The sequence below is a fragment of the Trachypithecus francoisi genome, unplaced genomic scaffold (assembly GCF_009764315.1).
Source record: "Trachypithecus francoisi isolate TF-2019V2 unplaced genomic scaffold, Tfra_2.0 Lachesis_group8, whole genome shotgun sequence".
In the NCBI taxonomy this organism is placed as follows: Eukaryota; Metazoa; Chordata; class Mammalia; order Primates; family Cercopithecidae; genus Trachypithecus; species Trachypithecus francoisi.
In genome coordinates this window covers 83,129,127-83,140,117 of record NW_022681473.1, presented here as the reverse complement: position 1 = coordinate 83,140,117, position 10,991 = coordinate 83,129,127, and the positions used below count along the sequence as shown (strand labels likewise).

The following is a 10,991-nucleotide window of genomic DNA, read 5'->3' as shown; positions in this document are numbered from 1 at the left end:
TGCCTTCATCACCACCTATAGGATCAACCTTGATGTGCTCAAACCCCAGAAAATTCTATACTTGAAAGTCATGTGGATGGTAGGATACAACAAAAGCACTACTAACCTTTCAAATACTGTGTTGATGCTGGTTTCCTAGGCAGGAGGTGAGAAAAGAAGACTTCAAGGGAATGATCTTTTTTCTTAATCTTTCAGCTTACTGTAAGAATATAAATGATCAGGCCGGGCACGGTGGCTCAAGCCTGTAATCCCAGCACTTTGGGAGGCCGAGATGGGCGGATCACGAGGTCAGGAGATCGAGACCATCCTGACTAACACGTTGAAACCCCGTCTCTACTAAAAAAAATACAAAAAACTAGCCGGGCGACATGGCGGGCGCCTGTAGTCCCAGCTACTCGGGAGGCTGAGGCAGGAGAATGGCATAAACCCGGGAGGTGGAGCTTGCAGTGAGCTGAGATTCCGCCACTGCACTCCAGCCTGGGTGACAGAGCCAGACTCCGTCTCAAAAAAAAAAAAAAAAAAAAAAAAAAATATATATATATATATATATATAAATGATCACTGTTTTTCAAGCACTTAGCATCTGGAGTGGGACATTTATTTTTTGCTTTCTGAAAGACAAAACTAACAAAGTGGTCTAAGAAAAAAATCCATGCACCCAGAAATCCAGAGAAAATGACATATTCTTATTGGAGTACAGGTGAAAGAGGACTTCTGAGAGGACCAGGCAAGGTAGCTCATGCCTATAATTCCAGTGCTGTGGGAGGCTGAGACTGAAGAATTGCTTGAGGCAGGAGTTTGAGATTAACTAGGGAAACATAGTGAGATCCTGTCTCTAAAAGCAATCATAAAATTAGCCAGGTGTAGTGGTACACCTGCAATCCTAGTGCCTGAGGCAGGAGGATCGCTTGAGCCCAGGGGTTTGTATGTTATGGTGAGCTATGATCACACCACCGCACTCCAGCCTGGGTGACAGAGCAAGATCCTGTCTCAAAAAAAAAAAAAAAAAGAAAAAGACTTCAAAGAAAATCCGAGTGTAACTGTTTGAATGTGTCCTCTCCCAAATTCAGGTGTTGCCAATGTGACACTATCAACAGGTGGGGCTTTAAGAGGTGATTAAACCGTGAGGACTCCTCCCTCATGAATAGGATTTGGTTCCCATATAAAGGGCCTTGACAGAGGGAGCTCCTCCCTTTTATCCTTCCGCCTTTTGTCATGTGAGGACACAGCACTCCTCCCCTCTGGAGAATCCAACATTAAGGTGCCGTCTTGCAAGCAGGATGCATCCTTCACTAGGCAAGCTGAACCTGCTGGTCTCTTGAGCTTGGATTTCACAGCCTCCAGAATTATGAGAAAGTAAGTTTCTCTTCTATAAAATACCCACTCTCAGTAATTCTGTTATAGCAGCACAAACAGACTTTAAACAGCTTTAGAGTGTGATTAGAGTCAACAACCCTAACTAGGGTCCGTAAATGGCATACTCTGTTATCTCTATTGCAAAGTCACTGCCTAACTCCAGGTGCACCACATTTTAGCACATTCCCACTTTGGCAATGTAGTGGTGGTGGTGGTGGTGGTGGTGAAGGTGTCCAGACAGAGGGGACAGTAAGAGGAAAAAGCCCTAAAATGACTGGGATGTTTAACACAGGTTTCTTTAACTCCCCACAACCTGTAGCAGGTACAAATAGGTTCACATTAGCATTAACTCCCTCATTTCAATGGCTCATCTTTGTTCTTTGCCTATGCTTTTCACTTATTTTCAGATGTCTCTAGAAATGTCTCACACACATGTAATAACGGTCTTCTGTTTCTCTGTTCCACCTTCCTAGTTGGTGTCTATCACCCACAAGCCACTTAAGGAAAATGCTTTTCCTCTGCTGTGACTGCTGTTGTCCTTCATGACATACTGCCCAGCCCAGGAAGCAAGCTTCAGACATTCCCAAAGTCACAACACACTCGAGGTGCCAAATGACAATGTGTTCCGTAAATCAAACGACGTGATGGAGGTAAGTCTCGATCATTTTACAGGTTTACTTTGCCAAGATTGAGCATGTGCCTTGGAAAAAGGAACACAAAATCACAGGAACATCTGTGATCTGTGCTGTTTCCAAACAGGGTTTGAGGACTTTTGTATTTAAAGGGGAAAGAGCAGGCACTAAGGCAAAATGGGAAGAAAAGGGGGTAGGGTAAATAAAAGAGAAAAGCAATTGCATTCTTTTGAGGCTTTGATCAGCATTCACTGAATCCATATTTAAATGTTGAAGAAGGGGGTAGAGGAATAGTCAATTATGCATTCATCTGGTGTGTGGTTAATCAACATTTTTACGTAAGATAAAATAAACAGTAAAGCAGTCAAATATGCATTTGTCTTAAGTGAGGGAGGGAAGACTCCGAATCCTGTCTTTGTCCTATACCTGTGAAGATAATCTGTTAATTTACATTGTCTGGTGAAATTCAACAGAATTGTTGTAGGGTAAAGATCTTGGGGTCAACAAGGAATTTCCGGGTAAGCAAATTGTGAGGCAGCCCCCATGGGGAGGTCAGTAACCTTCTTTCTTTTTATCAATTTAGGAACAAAATGGGAGGCAGTTTTGCATGACTCAGTTTCCAAGCTTGACTTTTCCCTTTGGCATAATGAGTTTGGGGTCCCAGAATTTTAGTTTCCTTTCACAGTGTTGTGGGCCTTTTTCTTAGTTCAGCTAAAGGTGAGGTCCTTGTCACACGGCCACAAAAATTTAGGGTCACAGACAAGTTGAAGGATGAGCAGGGCAGGGTTTATTGGGTAAAAGGAAAAAAGGGAAACAGGGACTCTCTGCAAAGCCAGAGTGCCTGCTGGTGCGCTTCCAGCCTGGCAGTTGGAGCCCCAGGTTCCACACAGGAAGAGGAGGGGCCAGGCTCCTGCCCACTACAAACAGCGCAAACGTCTGTGGCTCTGCCCAGGTGTGCACTCCTCCCAGTGCATAGGCTGGTTGGAGTTTCGCCAGGGAGCCCTTCCCACCTAGCAGTTTCAACAGTTTTCTCCAGAACTTGTTAGACTGCTAAGCCACACCATATTACATGCAGAAATGAGAATAACATCCCTTTCCCCCCGTTTGAGTGGGAGGCTTTATTGCATGGTGTTTAAAAGCATGGGTTTGGAGGACAGAAATAGATTTTATTTATCTGACTCTAAAATATGAATTAAAAAAATCTATTTCACAAGATTGTTATGTGGATTAAATTAGTGGCACAGAAATCTGTAGATACTGCGGCTCACTCTTTTCTGGGCATCATTAAAGTTCAAGTTCAAATGTTGGTCTTTAACACGATCTCAGAGACCTGTCGAAAAATGCCAAAAGGAAATGAAAACTTATATCCACAGAAAAACTGTTACTTGAGTGTTGATAGTGGCATTATTCATAATGTCTCCGAAGTGGAAACAACCCATGTATCTACCAACAGACGAATGGACGAAGTATGATCTAGCACCGCAATGGAATATTATTTTGGCAATAAAAAGAAATGAAGTGCTAACGCATGACGCATACAAAGATGAACCTTGCAAACATCATATTAAGTAAAAGAAGACAGTCACAAAAGTCATGTATTGCATGATTCTATTTATATGAAATATCCAGAATAGGCAAAATCACTGAAAAAGAAAGTAGGTGAGCAGTTGCCTAGCGCTGTGAGAGTGGAGAATTGGGGGATGATAACTAAGGTGTGAGAGATTTTTGAGGTGATTCAAATGTTCTAACATGTGGTGATAGTTGCACAACTCTGAATGTATTAAAACCATTTAATCATACACTTTAAATGGGTGAATCATATGATTTGTGATGTAATAATGTTACTGTAGGTAGCTAGTCAGACAGGAGCAGGGCAGGAGAGAGCTTCCGCCAACCCCCACCAGGAATATCAGTTGACCGTCAGGTGATGGTTAGGCAGTTTTTAAGCTATTTCGCTAAAATAATAATTGGTTGCAGCTGTCGCCAGGGACAGGGCGCCTCCCAGTAGATAGAAACATCTGAAACTGATGATCAGCAGCTTCCCAATAAGCTCCCAGGAGTTGGGCAAGTGGGCTCAAGCATGCGCACTAAGAGGGAAAATGGCAGACGACCTTTGTTTAGGAACACTGGATTGGTAAGGGGAAAATGCCTCAAGGGAGCATGCACACAACTCTGGTAAACACACTGTGCATGCGGCCCCTCCCAAGTGCTAGCAGGCCACTGTGCATGTGGACAGCCCACCTCAAGGGAAGAATCAGGGGAGAAGTAGTACAAGACCCTGGAAGCATGAAAACATATAAAACCCCAAGTTGAAAGGTCAAACCACACACTTGATCTCTCAAGTTGCCCGCCTGGCCCTCTTCCGAGTGTACTTTTCTTCCTTTCATTCCTGCTCTAAAGCTTTTTAATAAACTTTCACTCTGCTCTAAAACTTGGCTTGGTCTCTCACTCCGCGTTATACCCCCTCAGTCTTCTGAGGAGGCAAGAATTGAGGCTGATATAGACCCGTATGGATTCACCACTGGTAACAATAAGAAATATACAGTCATCCTTCAATGTCTGTGGGGGATTGGTTCTGGAATCCCCCTCAGAAATTAAATTTATGATGCTCAAGTACCTTATATAACATAGTGTGGTATTTGCGTATAACCTATACACTACCTCTCATGTACTTTAAATAATCTCTAGATTCTTATACTTATTACAATGTAATGCTATGTAAATTGTTGTTATGCTTTATTTTTAAAATTTGTGTTTTTGTTTTTTTTGTGTGTTTGTTATGTTTGTGTTATGTATTGTATTTTCCAAATATTTTCATTGAATTTACAGATGTAGAGAGCAGAGGGCTGACTGTACATTTGGTCTTTGTCTTAGGTTTCTAGCACACAGCTCCTAAATTCCTTAGAATCTCTAGAGGCATAAGGGTGCTGTTTTTATGCTAATGAGATGATGGGTGGCTGGTTGTGGGGGCAGTCCCTAGACAGCTTCAGGTAGGGGTTGGTCACCAGAAAAACCAACGGGTAATTAGAGGTTTAGAATTATCAGCTCCACTCACAGACCTCCAGGCAGGAGAGAGAAGCTGGAGATGAGTTAACCACCAGTGGCCAATGATGTAATCAGTCATGCCTATGAATGGAGCTTCCATTAAAACCTCCTAAATGAAGGAGTTCAGAGAGCTCCCGGGTTGGTGAACACATCAGGGATGCTGGGAGGGTGGTGTGGCCCTGCTCCCATACCTTGCCCCCTGCGTCTCTTCCATTTGGCCGTTCCCTAGTTGTGTCCTGTACAATAAACTGGTAACAGTAAAGTTCTTTCTCAGTTCTGTGAACCATTCAAATTATAAAACTCAAGGAGGGGGGTCCTGGGAACCCCCAGTTTATAGCTGGTCCATCTGGAAGGCCCAGACTTGTAATTAGCCTCTGCAGTGAAGGAAGTCTTGTGGCACTGAGCCCTTAACCTGTGGGGCCTGTGCTCTCTGGGTAGTTATTGTCAGAACTGAATTGAGTTGCAGAACACTCACTTGGTGTCTGGAGAGCTGGAGAAGTGGCTGGCAGGTGGAAAACCCCCTGTGTTTGGTGCCAGTGGTGTTGTGAGTAAAGGGAACATGGATATCTCAGTAAAGCTGTCCCTGAAAATGCCTATAGGGGGCTTCCTTAGCAGCTTGAATTGGCCCGCAGTGATGGCTGGGCCTTCCCAGGCTATGAGCCCTTCTGAAGAAACCTTGCCCGGATATCTCAGGCCTGCTCCTGACAGGGTGTAAAACCTTGAGCAAGTTACCTTGCTTCTCTGAATGAGTTTCCTCCTCTGTGATATGGGGATGAGAATAGTACCTTCTGTATAATGATACAACACCTGTTCTTTGCACAGTGTCTGGCAGATGGAATGATTTGGATAAATGTGAGCTAACATTATTAGGTGTGAAGTGCAGATAATAATATCTACCTCACAAGGTGGCCATTGATGATAAAATGAGTAAATGCAAGGAAACCACTTAGCAGTGTGCCTGGCAAATATATGGTGAACAATGAATGATAGAGAGGAGGAGTAGCTATCATTATTATAGTTCATAGTATTATTTTAGCCTGATTCAGGAACAGGAAGGGAGAAAATAAGGGACAGGGAAGAAGAGAGAGCTTCAAAATCTCAGTCCTCACGTGCATACACTAATTTTTTAGAAATGATCGCAACAAAGAACCATGGTTGTCTCTGGCTTTAAATTAGTGCCTTGGCATCATCCAGACCCTAGAATTGTGGCTTATAATGAATCCTTCTGGCTGCCCCAAGGTAAGAGGGAAAGAGGGGGTACACAGTGATGAGGGGGCCTCCCTCTTCTTAGGAATTGTTGGGTGGATGCATGGAGTTAGAGGTCTGACAAAGACTTCCCCGCCCCTCATATGGCTCTACTGCACCAGCCAGACTGGCAGAACTGGCCCCGTAGCCTGGGCAGTGGTCAGGCTAACCTCAGGTGGCCCTGCTTGGAGGGGCTTCAACCTCAAGTTGGCGGAGTTTCCAAGGAAGTGAGACAGCCCCTCTCCTGACTTTGCTTCCCTTCCTCCCCGGGATCATCCATGCCATTTAGTTATGTTAATTTTGGGGGTTTTGTTTTAATTTTTATTCTCATTCATTTTCTCTGCTTAGACTGCTCAAAAGCCCTTATCTAGTGAATTACTTTAAATTACTTTAAAAACAACAAGAGATTTATTTCCCCCCTCTCACTCTCAAATCTTCATTTTTTTCTTGGTTTCCACTCCAGTGCTCCTGAAACAAGCAGTCAGAGCTGAAGTCCTGTCCCACAGGGAGCAGGCTCATGAACTCTGAGAGGGCCTGGGGAAGCTCCCGTGGAAATGGGCATGGGGGGGCCTAGGCTTCTTTGCTAGCCTCCAATAACAGGAATTTTCTGGACTTTTGTTGAAGATCTTCACCAAGACCTATTAGAAGCTTGAGTCATGGGTTCACAAGAGCTAGAAAGGTCTGGAAAGATGAGGTCTGGTGTTTGTCCTCTAGGCTGCTCCTCTCTACTTCTTTTCCCATCTCCTTTTTCCACTCACATCCTACATCCAATGCATATTCAATTCCTAAGAGGTCCACTTTCAAAATATAGCCACATCTGATCCATTCTCGCTCACTGCCACACACTAGCCATGCCACCATCTCCACTCAGATGGATTCTAACAACAGCTTTATCACAAGTCTCACCTGTATTAATCTTGCCTGCCTGTAGTCAATCATTCACTATAGTTGGAGTATTTTTTTATTATCAAATATATCATGTCCAGGAAACAAATTTAAATAATTTAATTTGATTTAAGTAATAATTTAATTTGATTTAAATTTTTTAATTATCAAATATATCATGTCTAGGAAACAAATTTAAATAATAATTTAATTTGGTTTCAATAATAATAATAAAATGAACACCCCATGGCCACCCCCCAGCTTAAGAAATAGAATTTACAATACTCTAGATATCCCCTGGATTCTCTCACAAATTGCATTCTCCTGCCTCCCCTGAGAGGTAAATCACATCCTGAATTTTGTGTTCATCATTTTCTTGCTTTTCATATTTTAAAAATAAACTTGTATCCTTAAATAATATATTGATTAGTATTGTTTGTTTTGGACTCATTAATTCTTCTTTGACTTGCTTCTTTTTTCAACATTGTTTCTGAGTTCATCTGGTTGAGGCATCTTAAAAAAATCAGATTGTTGTTCATCTGCACAAAAGCCTTTAACAGCTGCCAATCACACTTAAAAATTACTGTTAACCTTGTTCTTTTTGCTTAGTATTGTTTTGGCTACATGGAATCTGTTTTTTGGTTCCATGTGAAATTTAAAGTAGTTTTTTCTAATTCTGTGAAGAAAGTCAATGATAGTTTAATGGGAATGCATTGAATATGTAAATTACTTTGGGAAGTATGGCCATTTTCACAATATTGATTCTTCCTATCCAGGAGCATGGAATGTTTTTCCATTTGTTTGTGTCCTCCCTTATTTCCTTCAGCAGTGGTTTATAGTTCTTGAAGAGGTACTTCACATCCCTTGTAAGCTGTATTCCTAGGTATTTTATTCTCTTGGAGCAATTGTGAATGGGAGTTCATTCATGATTTGGCTCTCTGCTTGTCTATTGTTGGTGTATAGTAATGCTTGGGATTTTTGCACATTGATTTCGTATCCTGAGACTTTGCTGAAGTTGCCTATCAGCTTAAGGAGATTTTGGGCTGAGACACTGGGGTTTTCTAAATATAGAATCATGCCATCTGCAAACAGAGACAATTTGACTTCCTCTCTTCCTATTTGAATATCCTTTATTACTTTCTCTTGCCTGATTGCCCTGGCTGGAACTTCCAATACAATGTGAATAAGAATGGTTAGATAGGGCATCCTTGTCTTGTGCCTGTTTTCAAAGTGAATGCTTCCAGCTTTTGCCCATGCAGTATGATATTGGCTATGGGTTTGTCATAAATAGCTGTTATTATTTTGAGATATGTTCCATGAATACCTAGTTTATTGAGAGTTTTTAGAATGAAAGGATGTTGGATTTTATTGAAGGCCTTTTCTGCATCTATTGAGATAATCATGTGATTTTTGTAATTGAGTCTGTTTATGTGATGGATTACATTGATTGGTTTGCGTATGTTGAAATAGCTTTGCATCCTAGGGATGAAGCCAACTTGATCATGATGCTGGAAGCATCATGCTAACTGACTTCAAACTATGCTAAAAGGCTACAGTAACCAAAACAGCATGGTACTAAGGGAGGAGACCCCCCTTCATATTGTCTTATGCCCAGTTTCTGCCTCCAAAGAAAGAAAAAGTAAAATCTAAAAGTCAGAAATGAAATCCACAGGCAGACAGCCCAGCACCACACCCTGGGCCTGGTAGTTAAAGATTGACCCTTGACCTAATGGGTTATATTATCTGTAGATTACAGACATTGTATAGAAAGCACTGTGAAAATCCCTATCCTGTTCTGTTCTGTTTTAATTACCGGTGCATGCAGCCCTCAGTCATGTACTACCTGCTTGCTCAATCAATCTTGACCCTCTCACGCGGACACCCTTAGAGTTGTAAGCCCTTAGGAGGGACAGGAGTTCCTCACTCAGGGAGCTTGGTCATTGGAGATGTGAGTCTTGCCGAAGCTCCCAGCCGAATAAAGCCCTTCCTTCTTTAATGTGGTGTCTGAGGGGTTTTGTCTGTGGCTTGTCCTGCTACATTTTTTGGTTCCCTGACTGGGAAGCGAGGTGATTAACAGGGGGTCAAGGCAGCCCCTTAGGCGGCTTAGGCCTGCCCTGTGGAGCATCCCTGTGGGGGACTCTGGCCGGCTTGAGTGACACAGATCCTGAGAGCGCTCCCAGGTAGGCAATTGCCCCAGTGGAATGCCTTGCCAGAGCAGCATGTGGCAGGTCCCCATGGAGGATCAATGCAGTGGCTGAACACCAGGAAGGAACTGGCACTTGGAGTCTGGACATCCGAAACTTAGTAAGACTAGTCTTTGGAACTTGCCCACTCCATTTGAGTGGAAGCGTGGCCTGATCACCCACGGCATGCCTGTACCGGCACTTTGGCTTTGTTTTTGATTTGACTTGGATTGCTTGATGCTTTGGTTTTGGTTTTGACCTGGCTTGAATTTCTTGATACTCTGATTTCGGTTTTGATTCTGGTTTGGTATAAACTGTAAAAGTGTGTGTGTGCCCTTTTAACCTGTTCTTTGTTTTGTGGTGTGCGTGTGATGTGAGCGTGGTGTTTTGTCTCAAAGAAGCATGGGTCAGGCACAAAGTAAGCCCACCCCACTAGGAACTATGTTGAAAAATTTCAAAAAAGGATTTAAGGGAGATTACGGTGTTACTATGACACCAGGAAAACTTAGAACTTTGTATGAAATAGACTGGCCAACAATAGAGGTGGGTTGGCCATCAGAAGGAAGCCTGGACAGGCCCCCTGTTTCAAAGGTATGGCACAAGGTAACCTGTAAGCCAAGGCCCCCAGACCAGTTCCCGTACACAGACACTTGGTTACGGCTGGTTTTAGACCCGTCAACACCCCCCCAACCCCACCCCACACAGTGGTTGAGAGAACAGCAGCATAAGTGGCTGGCAGAGGCAAGGAAAGACCAGCAAAGAAAGTGAGAGAAAAGAGACAGAGAGGAAAAGAGGTAGAGACAGAGAGGAAGAGACAGAGAGACAAAGAGGGAGTCAAGAAGAGAGGAGAGAGATATACAAGTAGTTAAAAAAAAAAAAAGTGTACTGTATTCCTTTCAAAGCCAAGGTAAATTTAAAACCTGTAATTGATAATTAAAGGTATTCTCCATAACCCTGTAACACTCCAACACCACTTTGTTGTCAGTGTAAACAAGGGCGTAGCCGAAGGCGCTGAGGCCACTGACAACCTGTGTAGCCTTCTTATCAAAAATCCTTAACCTAGTAATCTGCGGATGGCCCAAATGCATTCAGTCTGTAGCAGCAACTGCTTTGCTAACAGAAGAAAGTAGAAAAATAACTTTTAGAGGAAACCTCATTGTGAGCACACTTCACCAGTTCAGAAGTATCCTAAGGAAAAAAAAAAGATGATTTAACATTAACCACTGAAAATTCCCTTAACCCAGCAGGTTTCCTAAGAGGGGATCTAAATCTTCATTACCATTCAAAGGTCCCACCAGACCTAGGAGAAACTCCCTTCAGGACAGGACGATAGATGGTTCCTCCCAGGTAATTGAAGGAAAAAAGAAAAAAAAAGTTATAAAAGAAGAATTTATGCAAGAAGTGTTGTATAATTTAAAAGTAACTAGGCCTCCTGAATGTAAAACTATTAAAAAAACAGTTTATGTGCAAGGTGTATAAGGAAAGTAAAATATACCTTTGATAAAAAGATTATAAGTAGGCATAAGAATGTAAATGTTTACCTACATTAAAAGGTTAAAAAAGTATTGTTTTGAAGGTTTAAGCAAGTTTTAAAACGTTAATTGTAAAGAAAATTCTGTGTGTAAACATATTAGCTAAAGTTAAA

At 42.4% G+C, this 10,991-nt stretch overlaps 1 long non-coding RNA gene across 1 annotated transcript in view; it reads left to right on the top strand.

Annotated features, from left to right (window-relative positions):
* The first annotated feature begins 1,198 nt into the window (after nt 1-1,198).
* The window catches only part of LOC117080824, a 129,664-nt gene continuing 119,871 nt past the window's right edge, over nt 1,199-10,991 (top strand). The window contains exons 1-2 of the long non-coding RNA XR_004435967.1: nt 1,199-1,356; nt 1,830-2,006. This is a non-coding gene — a long non-coding RNA (uncharacterized LOC117080824). The remainder of the gene's footprint in view (nt 1,357-1,829; nt 2,007-10,991) is intronic.